We start from the raw sequence: 20,092 nt of genomic DNA on the forward strand, positions 1-20,092 counted from the left end.
ATGTACGGGTGTGAGGCGTTTGGAAAAATAGCTCCACAGTTTTACAACATGGTAATAACCTGTTGGAAAGCGTCTTTTGCAGCGATTTTTGTGTGAACATATCATCGAACACCCCTGACCACTCGGTGAGTTTCACGTCTTTGTAAACGAAAGTTTAATGCATTTTAGGAAGGATTGTTCCAGTGCACCTATGCATCGTTCTGGAGGAGGGGGGGCGCTACCACAGAAACCGAAAATTCTCAGGACAGCAGCATGTGTCCAAATTTCAATCTTAAACGTTCTATTTAATCATAAACTATCTGAAAACAGGGCTTTAAGTGTAAAATACCGAACCTGTCCTTTAAAAAACAAACATTAACAAAGCTAAATAACTTTGTTTTCACCTAAATATTCCAAGTAATTCATTCTGCAATCTCTACCACCCCTATTTCACTACGATTGTCCACTCCTTCACACTGCTGTACCAAAGAATCATGTTTCTTATTATTCCTGATGCCTCTACTGCAGTTTGGTTTATTAGCAGCACTGTTTGTGGTTGAATCTTCTTAAACCAAATAGGAAGTCCATTGTTAGCGGGATACAGGCCTTGGACTTGACCTACCACCTACTGACTTGTTGGCTGGCTTGAAGGAGGTATGCACACTTAAATTATTGTTTTGTCAGATACTGGCTTCATCTAGGCTTGTGTCAAGCATAGTGTAGTATATCCTTTATGGTTTGGTAGAAATTTGTTTTATTTGAAGATTACAGGTATCATTCAGCTGTTGTTGAATTCTTGTGACAAAAGTGCCTGTAAAATGAATCTAGATAAAAGGTTCTGAAAATGTCGTATTGGTAACTAAATCCACTACAGAAATGGTTAAATGGCTATGGTAAAATTCAGCTAAAAGAACATGTGGACCTCCATGCGTTTCTATTGGCATCAAGGCAATAGTTGTGAACAGCTGCGGAATCAAGGTAATCAAAGCAACATTTACAGAATTAGTAGTTTCCAATCTTAGTCGCATTATACCTTATGCTAATTTGGTGGCTAATCCACCAAACTCTAACACAGTTGTTTCCAAAGTGGGGGGAAAAGTTTAAACTATTAGAAATAGCATATTTTAGCCATAATTGTAACAAAAGATAAAAATAGTACTTACATTTCGAATAAAACCCTTTTGATTTTCTTTACCACCTCCGGGGAAAGAGGGGGTCGCAAGTCACAGGCACCATTATTTTGGGGGCCGCGGAACCTCTACTCTAGCAAATTGAAATTTCCTCTGCAAGATTTTAGGTGAATTTCAAGTGTTTCCAGTCAAACTTTTTTGAATTTGAGTGGCCAAAATATTCATAGAAAAAATTTAATGGAAACCCTGCTACCGTTTCAATAATGCATGATGGAATATTTGCATTAAAAAAAAAAAGAAATTGTTATGACATCACAGCCCGGCTAGCTCAGTCGGTAGAGCATGAGACTCTTAATCTCAGGGTCGTGGGTTCGAGCCCCACGTTGGGCGCAAAAGTTTTCCTCCATAAGCATGATGAATACAGACCAGAGTTTGTGGCTTGGGGCTTTGCTGGCCTATATGACTCAATTTTGATTGGAGTCATTTGAACAGATAGATCAGGTCGATCCCCCCCCCCCCCAATTACTTATTAATTTGTAAAAAATGTGACAATCTGTGGCTTTGAGTTACGATTTCCATGCATCATCTAAAGGAGATTCATCTTGCCCCAAAATTAACACACACAAGGATCTTTTTGTTGTGGTAATGGGTCACATTCTTTGGTTCCTGTCCCATTTTTTTTTCAGGCAGTTGCCAAACTTCCTTCTGCAGGATGGGGGATGGAAAGTTTTTTCTTATATGTTATCAACACCTGCCCGGCTAGCTCAGTCGGTAGAGCATGAGACTCTTAATCTCAGGGTCGTGGGTTCGAGCCCCACGTTGGGCGCAAAGCTTTTGATTAACCCCCCCCCCCCCCCAGACACACAAAAGATATCTAGGAATAATTGCAGGTTAAGATGTATTCAAGCATGTTAGATTGGCTTGTGGAAAACACTGTTGACGTATCTGAAGGCAATTCAAACAATTTTTAATTGACGCATTTATCAAACATAAAATATGCTTCTAAAACACGTAATTATATTATAGTATATATTATTAAAATGTGTATTTGCTTGCATATAAAAAAATAGATTTGAATGCCTAAAATATTTAATTTGAGTATCCCGGATAGATGCACCATAATTGTTTACCTATCTGCAGCTCGACACAAAATGGGATGTACAAATAGATGACCACTTTACATAAATATATACAATTCGTCTCATTATCACCGGCTGGCTAACACTGGCACATTTACAGAAATGGTAATCAATGTGTGTTGTCATTAAAAATAAATTACTGACACACTGGCAGCCACATTTGCATATTTTAATTCTAAAAAACTCCAACGCGTTTCGGCTACTCCCAGAAGAAGGCATTTAGCCGAAACGCGTTGGAGTTTTTTAGAAGGTTAACTTGACCAAGCCATGATAATAAAGGCTTTTTAACTTTTTCAATAGAGAGTGCCTTGGAGTTTCTTGATTCTTGGCATTTAGTTTCCCATCCAAAGAGCACCTCTGACTTAACCAAACTTTAGAGTCCAAGAAGCGCTCCTCTACCCCCATTCTTTGTTGAGACTTCAAAAGTTTTTGAATTTGATCTTACAGTTCTGTCATTATTCTGTGTCTTTTACATTTACTTAATTGGGTTATAGCCTATGCATTAATAGCCCAGCGATACCTCGAAATTAGGCTGTTGTCTGTTAGGCTAAAGTTGCGTGTGACGCTGTAATCCACATCACACTAATTCATTTAATTTGTATTTTTAATTCTATTTGGTCATTTTGCCTTCTGTTGTCTTTTGTTTGCTTGCCCTTGCTTTATTATTGTACACTTTTGAAAGTAACCAGTTGCATATGGGTTCTGTTATGTCTTTATCTGTATGTTACTCTTCTGTTACTATTACTGTTCTATGTAGGCCTACTTTCCTTTTGAGTTGCGTATGTCGCCCAGTGGGCCGAGTTCCCCTTGTTTCCCCATTAGTGGGTTTAATTGGGTACCCTGGCTGGCTAGTGCCAGCCTGATTAGGAGAGCCTTGTGATTGGTTAATCAGCTGAGCACCTGTGTATTTAAATCCCAGTGTTGGGAGTGTGGGGGCTCTTCTTTTTCTTGTATGCATGTATGTGCTGTGTGGCAGTTGCTGAGCTGCCAGATTTAGGTGGTGTTTAGACGACACCGAATACGATGCATACATATGTATGTGGGCTATTTGTTGTCATTTCATCTTTTCAACAGCAAAAAGACCGGTATAAAATTCAAAACTGTTAGGGGTGGAGGTGATTGGACCCTCATAGCTAGACCACATATTTTTTTTATTTGTAATGTTTATGTGGCACCCTTCTCAGAGCCTATGCCCCAGATTGGACCTCCTATCAAAACTTTCTTTGAGCAACGGTAACCTTATGATGAGTATGAGAGCCTTTCCATTATGAAGTACCCCAAGGAGAATCATAGGGGGAAAATGATTGCGTCCCTGGGTGGGCTTGAACCACCAACCTTTCGGTTAACAGCCGAACGCGCTAACCGATTGCGCCACAGAGACTGAGCTAACAAAGTTAGCATTAGCAGCCTACTTAAATCTGATGTAGGGAGAGGGAGGGTGACATGCATTTTGATTTGTGTTTCAGTGCATGTGGAGGCAGGATGGGTGGGAACATAGTGTGGAGCGAGTTGGGCTGTACAACAGGCACAGAGAAGACAAGGCAACACAGTTACATAGGCTATTCAGAACTGCATTCACATTGGTAGTAATCTTTTAGACTATTGTCTTTTGAACTACATAAAAAAGGAACTTTTGTCTCCAGTTTAATTATTTTCTAAGCTTTAAAGTGTAATTCCCTTCATCCACCAGTTATTGCAGCCTTTTGAAGCTACTTGCTAGGATGATTTTTATCAATGAAAAAGACTTGCGCCCAACGTGGGGCTCGAACCCACGACCCTGAGATTAAGAGTCTCATGCTCTACCGACTGAGCTAGCCGGGCTTGAGGACTATGTCATGGCATAATTTGTATTGAATGGACAATATTGATCACAGTACACCTTTTATGAAGAAAAGAGATAGTATGCCATTACAAATAAGATGAGGTATACACTACTCAAGTAAATGTGAAACTATGAAAATGAACAACTTTAATGGTTATTTGTTTTTACAGTAAATTTAGCACACTTTACAAAAAGACATTTGAAGACAGACTTGACTACACTGTTAAATATTTGTGCAGCTTTAATGAAATAGCCTACAGTTTTGTACTGTGATAACATCTACAAATGTGGGCACACACTGTGTTGTAACCAAAACATAACATTAGCGATACTAGAAAACAATACAAAAGCAGTTTCATTCATAACCATGGAGCCACAGCGAACTACCCACGTATCCCTTCACCATATGCATCAGTGAACTGTAGGCTAAAAACACTAGGAAAAGACTATCCCGTCCCTGGGTGGGCTCGAACCACCAACCTTTCGGTTAACAGCCGAACGCGCTAACCGATTGCGCCACAGAGACTGAGTTACCACCCTCATAGACAGAAGTCATTTTATCCCTTTGTTTCGGAACCTTTTCACTCAGCAAGACTCGTAGGTGGGGGAAGGGTGCTACAGCAGCAGCAACTGCTACAGCAGAGGGAGTGGGGGAGGGGCAGAGTGTGGACAGAGCACATGGGGTGGGGGAGGGGAGAGGTAACTGCACCAACTGACAAAGCACAGGCTGCAAATTTAGTTAGCTTAGGCTACTCATGGCATTTCAGGGCAAATTGACATTGAGCTATGGAAGCTCTTTCAAAGCTGAATCTGCAATTGTGGACCTTGCTATTTTAAAAATACGGAATATCATTAAGAATTTACATTCAGGGTATAATTTCTAAACAGACCTGGCATAGATGTGTCAAGTATTGAACTTCAAATCTTCCACATCAATTGTATTACATGATTATATTTAAAGTATTGATTTACAAAGCATTAGGAAAGGGGAAAAAAACTTTGCGCCCAACGTGGGGCTCGAACCCACGACCCTGAGATTAAGAGTCTCATGCTCTACCGACTGAGCTAGCCGGGCTGATGATGGGCAGATTAAATCAACTAATAAGAGCAAGCACCACCCCCTAAAGCTACATTTGCTGCATACCAGATGCTTTCTTTTACAAAGCAGATATATTTCACGCAATTTTTTTGTGAAGGAACATTAAAATGTATTTATATTCTACAAGTCAATTGTTATAGCAAACTTACATATGAATAACTCTGAATGTTTACTGAAGTCACAACAGCGTGCTTTCACAATAAATGACAAACTGGTAAACTTTTTCACATTTAAACGTGACCACTTCTAACCCCTTTTTTCTACCCCTTTGTAATGATTTATCTATTTCTTTTTAAAGCGGCACCAGAACTCTGTCGCACTGGGTGTCATGTGACAGTACTAATCCTGCCCCTCCAAGACCCTGCATTCATGTCTCTGTGGCGCAATCGGTTAGCGCGTTCGGCTGTTAACCGAAAGGTTGGTGGTTCGAGCCCACCCAGGGACGATGATACTTTTTCTTGGAAGACTTTTTAAGACATATAGGTGAGTTAGACATATGGAAAAATTGTATTTTGTAACCAGTTTTGTCATACGTATATTGTGATGACTGGAGTGCATTTAATCAAACATATTTGCTGAATTAAATTAATAAGAGCCTCTCTTTTACCACAGAGCAATGATCCACAATTTACAATATAATATTATGCTGAGTGTTTTGCAAATAGCCTTAAAAACATGACAAACAAAAGCAAAGCAAACTAAAAAACAGGGTAGAATTTTTCACTGAAACAGCAGATGGCGCTATATTTCCCTTATATCGCTTTCCAAAAGGAAAGGGTGCACAGGTTTTCCCCAGAACAGCACTATGATACATAGCCTTTGAAGAAGAACTTCCAACACATACTTGTCTTTGAACTGTGGCTGTGGCTTAAAGTGTGCAGGACTTCAAGCAAGGGCATTTACAGAAATGCTCGAGGTTGTTACATACAAATATTTATTTTCAAATCTTAAACCCTACCCATGCCTGAATTCTGGCTAAGTGCCTGAGAACCTTAAATTTACACTACAAGATTTTCACCTTAAAACAACTGTGCCTGCTTGCCTGCATGTGTGTTTTTATGTGTGTGTGTGTGTGTGTGTGTGTGTGTGTGTGTGTGTGTGTGTGTGTGTGTGTGTGTCTGTGTGTGGGTGTCACCCTCTCCAAAAAAACCTGAAAAAATTCACTGGTGTTTGGAGACCAAACCTATGCATAAATATTAAACAGTAATAAACTGAAAGCAAATAGAAACTAGAAAAGCTAGAAAAGCAGCAAGAACATACAGATAGCAGCTTTCACTTGGATAGACCAGACAAACACAAGGAAATGGGAGCTCTGTATAGCTATTTCTACCCTGAGGTAAGCAATTCTTTATTTTGATATTTTCTGCAGCTACATGAATATTATCTAATGTAATGCACATCTAGCTTGCCCTCATGTCAATGTGATGTCTATGTACAATAAGATCAGAGTAATGAGACAAAGCAATGACATTTTGCCATATTGTCATATAGAGTTCGGGATTGTGTCATCAAATTGTTAAGAATTGTGGGAATTATGGTACGGCGGCTAGTATAAAGATAGACATTCAAGGGTTTAGGCATGACATGTCAAACAGACCTCTTTTTCGCAACTGACAGGTTCAGCCTGTACTGTAATCACAAGTGTTGGCCAATTTGGAAATGATCTCTGATATATAACTATGTCTGTTTTACCAGTGGATGTAAAGCAACATAATATAGTACGGGCAGTAGTTAGTTAGCGTATCATCAGTAGGCAAACTCAATGTTACACAGCCTACAGAACAGAAGCCCATCTACAGCATTTATTGGTCTTTATTTTATTTAAGTAACACTCCTCTGTCTTCTTGTCTCGTCGTTGTGAAGAAGCTCACATTTGCTCATATCACAGTCCATTTGTTTTCTCTTGTTATCGCTTCTTAACGCTAAGTATCTGCTTGCAAACTGCAGGTTTCAAGAGTTCCTTTACGCAAACAATTCCTTCGACCCAATTTAATGTCTACATCCACTATGATCAAGTCTGTTTAATTGAAATTAATGTTATAGAGACTATTTTAATGCTATAGCAGAACCAATGCTTAAAGTACATATCTGACCTGCAGTAGGCTACATCTGAAGGTAAAAGAGTCAGGACACTATGGCTAGGGAAGAGACTGTAGTGTCCTACACCTACAAGATATGGGGAATTCAACTGAAAATCTGAGACCTCAGCAGGGGTTGGTGATGATAAGACATGAGATTGTCCAGCTATTCACAAAGGAATGAGCTAGAAATACAGATTACCACATACTTTTGAAACACAATAGGTGGGGATTCTGAATGCCAATATGGATGCTGATAAACACATTCAGACTGAGATGATGGACTACACCCAGATTATAATCTTAAAATACACAGGCAGATCAGTCAAACAGTAAACACAATGATGGGGAACATACTGCTGATAATCAGGTCAGGGAACGTACAGAGTCAGAGTGAAACTGAAAGCTTCATAAGACCAGTGACAGAAAAAAGATTTAAACATTAGATAGAAACATTTAAACATTACTAAGGGATGAGCTGACCAGGCACGTAACTGGGGCGTTCCGTTCGCATTGCGTCTGCTGCAACAATTAGCTTCCACTATAATCAATGCACAAATAATTCCAATTTTGACAATGTTCCACCACTTGGATTTTCTTGGTGCATCTCACATATGCCTACTCCATAAAAAAGCAACCTGTAACTAACCTATTAGAATTTCACTCTACAGGCTTTCTATTCAGCAAAGTCATAACTAAGATACAACACATCCAGAAGTAGCTTCACAATGTAATGTAATCACGCATGACAGAAAGTAAGATCATTGGATAAACACATTTCCCCCATTTCCAGGCCTTGTTCCTTGACAATAAATAAAGAAATGTAATAAGTTGCAGGTATTTTTTTAAAAGAAAATTCCGGTTTTTAGCACTTTAAGGCCCTTTTCTGGTTTGTTTTGGATGAACTAGAGTGGTGGACACCGACATTTTGACTATTGGTCCTGTCTCGACTTTTCTGACTCGTTTTGAATCGCCTTTTCACTTCTCAGGGTGGCTGGCAATGGGCATACTGTAGTAGGCTACTCAAACATGTCCTAAAACAACCCTTAACGTTCGTTTTCAAAACTGTGCAACTCACCGAGTGGTTAGTGGAGTTTGTTGACTATTAAAAGCAAATATATCGGCGCAATGTATGATTCGTATTTGAACCTGAAGCATAGACGGTGGCGCAACGTGCAATGAGTCTTCCAACAGAAATCAATGGGATTTTACAAAATGGCAAATAAAAGACGACAGAAACTGTATTTCGCTACGCTACTTGTTTTGGAACATCAACGAACACCACTAACCACTCACAGTGGTTACACAGTTGCACAGTTTTGAAAATGAAAAACCGGAATTTTCCTTTAACCTCTAACTCACATTGTAGCCTATGTTGGAAACATCTGAATGTAAACACAATGCAAAAAAATGACATATACAAATAGGGTCACCATGACTAACAGCACGAGAGTGGTATAAATAGCTGTCAATCCCTCATAAAAAAGGAATGGTGCAAGAAAAAAATATTGATATCCAAGAACTGCCGACGTGATTTCATCTTAATTACGATGTTGCGCCCAAGCACTAACGCGAGGGGGCCCATGTCGGGGTTGTGCACCGGTGGTACCCAGATAGCAAAATCAAATTGGCAGATAGAGGACTGCTGGTGGTATGCCGTGCCGTTGGACCACCATCTCTTTAAATTTAACTTGTCATGAATATTAAGAAAAGTTATATATAGTATAACTGAACAAATGAAAAAGATTTTAGACCAATAGTGGCAAAATATTGGACAATTTGTCTGCAACCCGCCAGCGGACCGCCAGAGAACCGATGAGCAAAATGCCAGCCGACCACCAGCTATGCCCCCACTGGACTGCCAGTGGTCCGCCAGCCTCTTGCTATCTGGGTAGTTACACCACTGGAGATAAGTGTCTTGCAATGCTAATTAATGATTTTAGTGAGCACTACTGACAGACGTGATGTTTCACTGCTGGGAAGATGAATGTGTATTTAAATTGGGTAATTTATGTAGTAGAAATGTGGAGTCATAATTGAAGTCAGTGCCTTCTTGACCGAGAAAAACTCCCATAATTCCGTGCCTTTCACTGCTCTTCGCTGCCCTACCAAGCCACTCCTCCAGGAAGTAGCCGAGGCCTAGAAACAAGCACTCATTAATGTGACATTTTAGCATTAATAAGGATTTTCAAATTATGGCGTAACTTATTTAACCAGTCCGTTAACAATGTTAACCCAAGGAACAATAGTAAACACTAAAAATACTATATCCCTGATTGTGAATCAACCCTTGAACAATACAATATGGTGAATGGATCCCAGACAAAGGCTAATGCATTTTAAAGGGAAACTTGGCAGGATTAGCTATATTTCCCCCTTTGCTGGGGAAGTTGAGCATTATCCTATTTCAAACTGTGGAAAAAGGTAATGATAAAGCACATGGATTTGTTTACAAGCTAGCGAAACGGCAATTGTAACACAGTTAAAAGGCTGCTGATGTGTGGATGCAATTCATAACGTTTTCTACAAAGTTAGTTAAAATAAAGGTGCGTACTTCTCCTTGGGACAAGCACTTTTGAATTTTGGAAAACACGGTAACACTTATATATATAATATATATATAATAACTACACACAATTCATCATTTATTAAGCCTTTGTTACTTATTAGTTAATGGTTTGTTCATCATTAGTAATTTCTTGTTCATACATAATTTATCATCAGTAAAGCATTTGTTCACAATTATAGATGGTTTGTTCATAGTAAATAAGCCTATCCAAAAAATGTTTGTAAGTACATGATTTATACTTAATAAGTAATGAAACAACCACTTATAATGAAATCATTTTTTTTTATTATAAACCAGTTGCAAACTATTACAAAATGCTTTGTTCATCATTTTTAAAGCATTGTTGCTATGTTAATTCTCATAAAGTATTTGTACACACAGTTATAAATAGTTTGTTCATAGTAAATAAGCCTAAATCTAAAATATGTTTATACATTATTGTTAATACTTAATACATGATGCAATAATATGTTTTTGATTAAGTAATATTTTCATTATTTAACGGTTGTTACATACACATGCACTAATGATTAGTTAGGGTAAGGATACATATTTTATAAACCACTTCCTAATACTATAATTCATGATTAACTCAGGAGTTACAAGTAGTTAGTTAATGATATTTTGTGAGCTTATCTAAAGTGAGGACTTTCTATGCCTTGCAACACATTTTCAAATGAGTTGTAAAGATTACATTCACATTCATTCATTTAGCAAACAAGCGACGTACACATTGACATAACAGTGAAAGCCGGGAATCGAACCCCCAACTTTTTAGGCTACTGCATGCTGGTCCAGCTCCTTATCCACTACACTACCTTGGCCCAGATAGAAATGCCCACAATTATGCAAGAGTTTCTGTTGTCTTCTACTACACACTGCTATTAAACATCTGTAAACTATTATTAAATGTTGTATTCTTCGTTTGTAAAGCATTATTCCTACATTCATTCTCATCTGTAAATCATGTTTACACACAGTTAAAAATGGTTTGTTCATATTAAACATGCATATCTATATTATATTTTTGAATTTACTGTTATAATACCACTGGGCAGAGGTAGTGTAGTGGATAGGGAGCCGGGTTAACATGCAGCAACACATAAAGTTGGGGGTTCAAACCCCGGCGTCCACCAATGTGGCCTTGTCCTTTAATTTCATTGACATGTGTAAGTCGCTTTGGGTGAAAGTGTCGGCTAAATGAATAAATGCAAGTGTAAACTTTATAACTCATTTGTAAATGTGTTGCAAGGCATAAAACGTCCTCACTTTAGATGAGCTCGCAAAATATCATTAACTAACCACTTGTAACTTCTGAGTTAATTATGAATTATAGTATTAGGAAGTGGTTTATAAAATATGTATCCTCACCCTTACTAATCATTAGTGCATGTGTATGTAACAACCGTTAAATAATGAAAATATTACTTAATCAAAAACATATTATTGCATCATGTATTAAGTATTAACAATAATGTATAAACATATTTTAGATTTAGGCTTATTTACTATGAACAAACTATTTATAACTGTGTGAACAAATGCTTTACTGATGATAAATTAGAAATTACTAATGATGATCAAACCATTAACTAATAAGTAACGAAGGCTTAATAAATGATGAATTGTGTGTAGTTATTATTTAAGTGTTACCGAAAACACTTTTCCATTTACATCGGGATTTTGGAAACATTCAGTGTCAGAGTCAATAAAATGAGCCCTTCAACGAAATTCACAAGCAGCTGTAAGTAGGCTAAGCATGCTAAATTCGACATCCAAACAGTATTCTAACGTTAGCTTTGAGATACTGCTTGATTGCATAACTTAACTTAGTTTAGTCTCCTCAGTGTAGCCTACTATGTTGTGATAAGACCTTAGCAGAGTTAACTTCAATGCAGCAGTTTTGAACAAATTTGCGCAGCATGGTCATGCTAAGCGGTTTTAATAGCAATTTAGCCACACGTCTTCTATGCAATGCTTCTATGTGGCAACAACAATCCTTCAACAATCGTGAATATTTTGTTAAATGCACATGCAGATGAGGGGCAGCGGGCTACGAGAGAGCGGGGCGGGGCAAGGAAAGGCTGCGTGCTTAAAAAGCGCAGCTCAATGCAAGGATTTGACCTTATCTTTAATTTAAATTAAATTAAACATAGAACCAGGGTAGGAATTTCACGGCGGCCACGACGGCCATGGCCGTCGTAGCCCCTTGCGTTGGCCGTGACGCCCCTTTGAAAATCAGAGGTTTACAGGCCACGGTGGCCTTGGTGCCGCCTTCTTTCAATATTCTGCTTTGCGTCCTACTAGCGATATATATTTAGCCTATGGCCTGTCAAAACAATCTTAGCATTCACAGCGCAAATTACGCAGTGGAGAAAGTTAGCGCAAGAAAGAAAGTGCGTCCAAATTCACCCATTCTTCTCAGTTGAACTAAGTAGCCTACTCATCACACAGACATCACAAGTAAAGAGCTTTTTCTCAGCTTTTAAACGATGTCAGCCGCTAATTGCTGTGCTGAACGGTTCGCGAGAAAAGTAAATAATATCATTCAATTTAATCATAAATTCTACTGAAGGTTTTGCGTCCATCTCCCTACCCATTCATCTCGGCGGAATACTTCACGAACCCCTCGTTTAACACATGACAAACCATATATCAGAATAAACAGCAGACCTTACCGAACACAAGGGTGTAAAGCAGTCCCCTGTACAGTTAGCCGTTCCAGAGTAATCCCGTTTTTAATTTGCAGTAAATTTCAACATACATGGATGTCTCCAAATTTGGGCTTTAAGTTTTACACTGTGTTTGTTTGTTCCACATTATTTTATAACGGGCCAAATACAAAATAAATATTACAAATGTCGCCTAGATATCGGTAAATCAGAGGACAGCTGACTAAGAGTTTGTGAAAGTAGCCTTAATGATCACAAAATGCTAAGCATGCATCTAGGCTATTTGTCTTTCTTAAAGCTGAGCTGTGCTTAAATTGTTCAATACATGATTTCATAACAGGCCAAATATCAAATAAATGTTAAATATAGCCTAAATATCTGCAAATATTAGATGATCAGATGATTTACAGTTATATGTAATGAGTCATGTTTCATGTTTTTGTAATGTTTCATACAGTGATGCAGGTCTACTGCAGTGAATAGGCTAAATACAACTTTGATCATTTTTATAGCCTACTACTGTATAGTTAACGTTGGCCTTAGTGCCCTGACATGTGGCCTTTGTGCCCTCCACCAAATATGCCCAACTGAAGGCCAAGTGGCCTTGCCCCCAGAATGTTGAAATTCCAAGCCTGCATAGAACATTAATGTGTGGCGGTTTTGATTTTGTGGCGCCCTGCCACAGATTAGTCAATGTATGGGAAACACTGCGATTTAAAACGAGTTTCTTGTTTCTCACTTCTCTTTCCGGGACGGTAGTCCCAATGTTGCAAGGTTGGTTTTCCGCCTGGGGACGCTAGGGGGAACGGGGAATGTCACCATTTTTACCGGAACAGGTCATTTAACCATCCAAATGATTTCTACACGGGCTTATTAAGTTTAAATAGTTGCCAAGTTCCCCTTTAACTTGGTGACTGTGGCATTACAGGCCTCCTCAGAAAATGCCGTCACTGAAGACCCATCTGAGTTGATGACCTCATCTGAGCGCAACAATGCCACCGCATCTACAAATGCCCCAGCTCTGGCACAATCTGTGGCCATGAGTGGATCTGACATCACAGGAACAACAGGTGATGAATATTCCATGACTGAATATTGAAAAGAGTTTCAGCAAACTCCTTTCAGCCTAAAACACTACAGATTTGCTAAATATAGAGCCTGCGGCAGAACTGAGAAACTTTTCCAAAACACACACACAGAAAATATTGTTTATTTTCTAAATGCCAGAACTCTCTCCCTATGTCAACTGTATCTACAGTCCACTCTTATGCTGATTATTCTCCTGAAGTTGATGAAGTGGACAAAAGGAATATCAACGTGAGGTGTAATGGCAAGAACATGCAGGTGGATATGTTTCCTGATGAGAAGATAATAGTGCTCCTGAGAGAAGCCTGCCAGTTCTACCAGAAGAAGGAAGCATGTATGAAGATGGTTTACAACGGTATATGTTACAAATTAGTCCTTATGGTTACAAACATTATGTTCGGCCGTAATGAACCCAGTCTGAAGCCTCTTCTGAAACATTGTTTTTCTAACATTCAACAAGATTGCATGTTTGGTCATTTAGGCCTACCAACACCACCACAAGAAATTGGAGAACTAGTGTCCATTACTGTCAGTCAGTGTTTTACTGTAATTACCATTGTTACACAAAAAGGAGTAGAATAAGGTTTTGAAATTGCCAACCCCATCGATTCAATATCAAAGCCTGCATGTGGTAACGTCAACTCTAAAGACTAACTTGATGTCATCTTTTTGATTGCAGGAGACGTACTGGATGTTAACAAAACCATCAGAGAAGCACAGCTCAGAGCAGGAAGTTCTGTCAACCTCATCAGAGCTTGCTGAACACTGGCATAAAGAAATATAGTAGGCAGCAAAAACTGATATCAACATCAATATAAAATCAACATAAATAGACTATCAGTAAAATATAAGTTCTATAAAAATATGCTTAATTGATATTTTTTCATTGTTAACGTACAGCTATACTGGATTTGTCATTGCTGCTTCTTCGCCTACTGCATTACACTCCATTATCATGTACCCAATTGACCTCATTTCTGTTCTGCTTTACTGAAGTTAAAGCACATACAATGTTTAAAGTCACAGACACAACAAACTAAGGTAACTTTTATATGCATAGGTTACCAATGCGCAAACCTACCATGGCATGACCTACACATAGATAGTCTGTGTAACATTACATGTATTCTTGCAGGCACCCTTTACACATAAGTATAAGTATATATACTCTTTTGATCCCGTGAGGGAAATTTGGTCTCTGCATTTATTAGGGTTGGGTATCGTTTCAATTTGAACGATTCCGATTCCAATTACGATTTCTTATTTCGATTCCGGTTCCTAACGATTCTCGATTCCGTTTTTTTTTTTAAACGTTTAGGATATTTTAAATGAGCTAGCTAATGGTCTTTCTCAGGGTATCTGCACATTTTCCAAGTGCAATTTTTTAAAGACTTTTAAGACCTTTTCAAGACATCTAAATGAAAAAGAAAAGACTATACCACAACAAAAGAAATATATGTCAGTTTATGCAATAGTTTTTTTTCCCTACTAATTTTAACCCCCACCCCATTTTGGATGTCTACAGAAGTTACCAAATATATTTTGAGGAAAGAAAAATAATTGTGTGTGAATTACCTTCACAGCTATAAATGCCCAATTTTAGGGTCTGGGCTGCTTGCTTTTGAAGCTGGCTGTACATATTTGGTTTTGCTTACTGCTGAGGCTGACTTCTTCACCTGTGTCTGTAGTAGCCTAGGGCTTCTTGCCAAAGACATGTGCACTGGACTGGATTCCCTTCAATATTTTTTTCAAAGTTAGACTAAGCTATTTACATATTTTAATAAGCCTACTTTATATAATTTACTATGTGCATCTATTGTCCAATATGCAGCACAGCAAATTAAAGTTAATCCACTACTTTACATTTTGCATACCAGTTGTATCTAAACCAACCAAGCAAAACTTGTTTTAAATTAATTAAGAGACAGGTCCTCCTCGCATGATCCTGCTGAAAACGGCTGGTTTCATCTCAAGAACGCATGTATTATGAACGCACTTATTTTTTTTTTTTTTTATGTAGCAGTCGCCGACATTCGAAAAATATGCGGTTATGTTTCACAACTTTTGCAAAGTAGGCCTAGCCTACTGGGAAACGCTGGCAAGCAAGCTGCTGGCAGATATTACAGGTAGGCTATTATAACCTTTCTTATACCTATTTTCTTCCCTAGGCCAGCAACACACGCTGGAAAGATGCAAACAGATCAACTTAACATATACAGTATTTCCTCCTGATTGCGAAGCACTGCACATAATTTGACCAGCAGTCTTCGCGTCCATAGTTTGGGAAACGATGCTGCGTCCGAGCAAAGACTCTAGATGCCAAGCGCAACTCCAAAAAGGAGAACAAATGAGCGTCTGGCGCAGCCTGCGCCGGACAGGGCTTTTAAAATCCATATGTCCGGCCTAAATTCGAACATATGGCCAACCTATCGCTAACTGGCTTACCAACTCTTTCTCCTGCTCATTCTACCGTAGGCTCCCTCATTCCACGTAGGCTACCTGTCTATCTCTCAGGCCTCAGCTACACCACGAAAACGTCAGGCATATTATTTTGTACATATAGGACTGTATTATTATCGTTTTCACACCTTTAACCAAACCCGTGAAAAACATCTTCACTCTGCAACCACTACACTTCCTCCCGTAGCCTAATAGTATAGTCACTTATACAATTGCGTTTTAAATACACGAAACTGGATGGAGACATCACTCGCTCTCTTGCACTCGCTGGCGGTCCCATACGCACATTTAATACCTCTCTTTCGAAAATTCAGTTGTATTTAAGACTTTTTAAGGATCCGCGGGAACCCTGCTTTCTGAATGAAATAGTCTGACCTTCTCCATGAATTTTAATTCTATGAACTATGCGCTTCGTTGGTGTTCAGCCGGTTCTTCTTCCGGTCGGCGGACTGGGAATCGAAACTAGGAATCGAAATTTAAACTTTTGAACGATTCCGGGAAAATCGCAAAGATAGTCCCGGTTCCAACCAATACTCGATATTCGATACTCAATTTATCCCAATCCGTGAATCAGTGAAACACACTCAGCACACAGTGAACACACAGTAGGGCTGGGCGATAAAACGATAGCGATATGTATCGCAATAGACATGTAATCAATATCAATAAAAAATTCGTTCGATAGAACATTCGATAATTAAAAGCAACACACACCTCCCGCCTTACGTTGTCCATAAATAAATAGGCTAAATATATCTTGCATTGTAGCTAGTATGTGCAACTCTACCAGAGTAGACGATAGAAGTAGGCCTACCTCTCAATGAGTCCTTGCCCCGTGCGTGCGTGCGTGCGTGCTCTCTCTCTCTCTCTCTCTCTCTCTCTCTATCCCTCCTCAGCATGCGCATGTAATCCAGACATTCACAATCGTGCAAAATGACTGAATTGCTATTAAATCCGGTTAGCATCATTAGCGCGCTGCACGAAATTGTTCAAAACTGTTGCATTCAAATTGACTGCTAAATTCTAATCAACTCAATCCCGATGCAAATGGAAAAGTATTTTCCAAGACTCAAACGGGCCTGTCCCAAGGAGAAAAAGTATTCATTTGAAACTTAAACACACGTGGGGAAACTGAACAGTCTAACCAGTAGACTTACTATGATACTATGTGCACAATTATTTATTTGAGTGTTAAGTTTAAAATAAAAGTGTTTAAAAGTGTTTAAATTGAACTTTTTTTCCCCTTCTGGTCCTTATCTGAAATAGATTTAAAAAAAATAAATAATCAATATCGACCGATATGAAATACTTATATTGTGATAAATTTTTCAGCCATATCGCCCAGCCCTAACACACAGTGAGGTGAAGCACACACTAATCCCGGCGCAGTGAGCTGCCTGCAACAACAGCGGCGCTCATGGCTGTATTGCACTGTCTCAAATGCACATATCTTATGTGTGTGCTATTTTTTTCTTACTTCCTGTTGGCATTCAGTAGGTGGTGCTACATCACAATTGACCTGTCGCTAAGCTCCGCCCCCCATTGTTACCGTGTGAAAACTCGGACAAACAAACCAGACTTGATTAGAAATACATTGTGGACAATGGCAGCTGACAGTATATGAAAGCAGGCTTTGAGGACGTTTTGGTCGATAAAGGATTTACTTTCCTCCAGAAGCTATCAAAAGGGACTTAATTATGCTATGGAGGGGTGTATTCAAAACTTTAGAATACATACAAGGTGACAAGCAGTTGTGGCGAGTAGCCGTGCAAATCACCGTGGAAAAAACACTGACGTTAATGCTAGCTAGCTAGCTTGTGGAAGATTGATACTAAGATATGTTAGGTTACGTTAATATTTGATGTAGTAAGAATATAGTAGTTGGTTAATGAGCATTTTCATCTTGGGATTTAACAGGGAACCTGTGCCCACGTTGTTGTCTTAGTAACCTACATTACGTCGAGCTGTTGCAAACGCGAGAGACGTCCTGTAGGCTACTGTTGATGGAAATATACCCCGTTTTCTAGCCTCTCGGGGTACTGGCTATCAGTATTACACGTCCCCCATGCAAAACGTTTGACAATGGTTATCCGTCGGGTTTTTTTAGTTAATAAACTCCATAACTAACCATTAATTTGTCATTTTATGCCTCCTCCCGGTTGTTTCCTATAGAGTTGTCCGCGCTGATGTCCGAGTCCCGCTGAGGCTGAACTGTCATTGGCTCATCAGCGTTCTAAGGGTGGCGCTTAGCGACAGGTCAATTACATAAGCTGAGATAATACATCTGGAAGTGACCAACGGTTGAGAAGTGATCCTAAAAAACTCTTTTCATGCTCCACATGCTTACCAACTTTGGTATGTGTGTGGGTGACACTGATCTTTCCATTCTTGCCATTCTTTCTGTTGCCAGATGGTGACACTATGCCAGACATGCATTTTGGGCATGTTGATATCTTTATTACCATAATAATGATTAACCTGAATTATGTATGTATTATATATGTATAGTAGGCATGTAACGACACACTCAACTCATAATTCAGTGTGATTTCATGATCTTAAGTTCACAGTACAATTCTTAAAATGATTTTTTTACAGAATAAGCTGCAGAAAAATATTCCTTTATGTATATAAATTGAGAGGAACACAAGTCTGAGCTAGTTGTTTCCTTAGTGTCCCAGGTAATGCGTATTCTGTCTTATCCGCCGCCCTGATGAGGTTTTAAATTAGAATAATCTTTTGGCCAATCAGATTCCAATTTTACTATTACACTGCCCGGCCAAAAAAAAAAGTCACACACTAATATTTCGTTGGACTGCCTTTAACTTTGATTACGGCACGCATTCGCTGTGGCACCGTTTCCACAAGCTTCTGCAATGTCACATTTATTTTCGTCCAGCGTTTTTTGCCAAGATCTTGTATTGATGACGGGAGATTCAGACCGCTGTGCAGTCTTCTCCAGCTCATCCCAAAGATTTTCAATGGGGATAAGGTCTGGACTCTGTGGTGGCCAATGCATGTGTGAGAATGATGTCTCATGCTCCCTGAACCACTCTTTCACAATTTGAGCCTAATGAATCCTGGCATTGTCATCTTGCAATATGCCCGTGCCATCAGGGAAGAAAAAATCCATTGATGGAATAACCTGATCATTCAGTATATTCAGACCGTCAGCTGACCTCATTCTTTGGCCACATAACGTTGCTCAACCTATACCTGACCAACTGCAGCAACCCCAGATCATAGCACTGCTCTCACAGGGAGGCTCTTACCTATTTGCTTAGTTAAATCCAGGTGGCGACCTTTTTTTGGCCGGGCAGTGTATTTTACTGACGTCTGTCGAACAAAGTCGAACAAAACCAGATTATGCCCTATTCTGTTCAAAAATTACATTGCAATTCATGCCGGATGCAAGTCACACATGCGTTACATCCCTTCATACACATATTCATACGTGTAAACCTTCCTATATCGTATATCCATGAATATTCTTCCTATATCGTATATCCATGAATATTGTACTAAGTGCACAGTCTACATGTATTGTCCCTGTTGCTTTTATGTTGCTTTTATGACTGTATTACTCTTGTCGTCTTGTACAGTGTCCTTGGGTGACATGAAAGGCGTTTTAAATAAAATGTATTATTATTATCAATTTGCAACTGTTTTAACGTTTCTTTTACATTTCCCTACAACCATTGTGCACTACTTTATTATGATAGTCTCATCATAATTGAAAATTAGGGCTACCCTCAATGAATTTCTGAGGATTAAAGATTGAATGAATAAAAGAATGAATGTATGTGTGACTGTGTGAAAGTCTGTTGTGTGCATGTATGCAGTGGTGTAGTCTAGTTTGCTCAGTGTTGAGAAGTAGCAGAATGCATGCAACGGGATCACATATTTAAAACACAAAATATGAGTAACTGTATTTAAATGGGTGGTATTCAGAATACAGTTACACTGCTCAATTTAAGGGATTACATTTGGACTTGTTGTAACATTTAGGCCAAGGCTTTTGAAACTCAAATTCAAATATTTTTTAATCAAACCATGTA

The 20,092-nt window shown here is 38.9% G+C and overlaps 7 non-coding genes across 7 annotated transcripts; 3 read left to right on the forward strand and 4 right to left on the reverse strand.

Annotated features, from left to right (window-relative positions):
- Nucleotides 1-1,426: 1,426 nt before the first annotated feature.
- Nucleotides 1,427-1,499, forward strand: trnak-cuu (transfer RNA lysine (anticodon CUU)). The gene has a single exon. It is a non-coding gene; the product is annotated as a tRNA-Lys (tRNA).
- A 363-nt stretch (nucleotides 1,500-1,862) lies between these two features.
- trnak-cuu (transfer RNA lysine (anticodon CUU)) lies at nucleotides 1,863-1,935 on the forward strand. Its single transcript has one exon. It is a non-coding gene; the product is annotated as a tRNA-Lys (tRNA).
- Nucleotides 1,936-3,555: 1,620 nt separating this feature from the next.
- On the reverse strand, nucleotides 3,556-3,629 carry trnan-guu (transfer RNA asparagine (anticodon GUU)). Its single transcript has one exon. It is a non-coding gene; the product is annotated as a tRNA-Asn (tRNA).
- A 367-nt stretch (nucleotides 3,630-3,996) lies between these two features.
- trnak-cuu (transfer RNA lysine (anticodon CUU)) lies at nucleotides 3,997-4,069 on the reverse strand. Its single transcript has one exon. It is a non-coding gene; the product is annotated as a tRNA-Lys (tRNA).
- A 453-nt stretch (nucleotides 4,070-4,522) lies between these two features.
- Nucleotides 4,523-4,596, reverse strand: trnan-guu (transfer RNA asparagine (anticodon GUU)). Its single transcript has one exon. It is a non-coding gene; the product is annotated as a tRNA-Asn (tRNA).
- A 476-nt stretch (nucleotides 4,597-5,072) lies between these two features.
- trnak-cuu (transfer RNA lysine (anticodon CUU)) lies at nucleotides 5,073-5,145 on the reverse strand. The gene has a single exon. It is a non-coding gene; the product is annotated as a tRNA-Lys (tRNA).
- Nucleotides 5,146-5,540: 395 nt separating this feature from the next.
- On the forward strand, nucleotides 5,541-5,614 carry trnan-guu (transfer RNA asparagine (anticodon GUU)). Its single transcript has one exon. It is a non-coding gene; the product is annotated as a tRNA-Asn (tRNA).
- The last annotated feature ends 14,478 nt before the right edge of the window (nucleotides 5,615-20,092 follow it).

This window comes from Alosa pseudoharengus, unplaced genomic scaffold (genome assembly GCF_046254945.1).
Source record: "Alosa pseudoharengus isolate Yale_2024_CS ecotype anadromous, Long Island Sound unplaced genomic scaffold, YU_APseudo_1.1 YU_APseudo_1.1_scf_17, whole genome shotgun sequence".
NCBI classification, from domain to species: Eukaryota; Metazoa; Chordata; class Actinopteri; order Clupeiformes; family Clupeidae; genus Alosa; species Alosa pseudoharengus.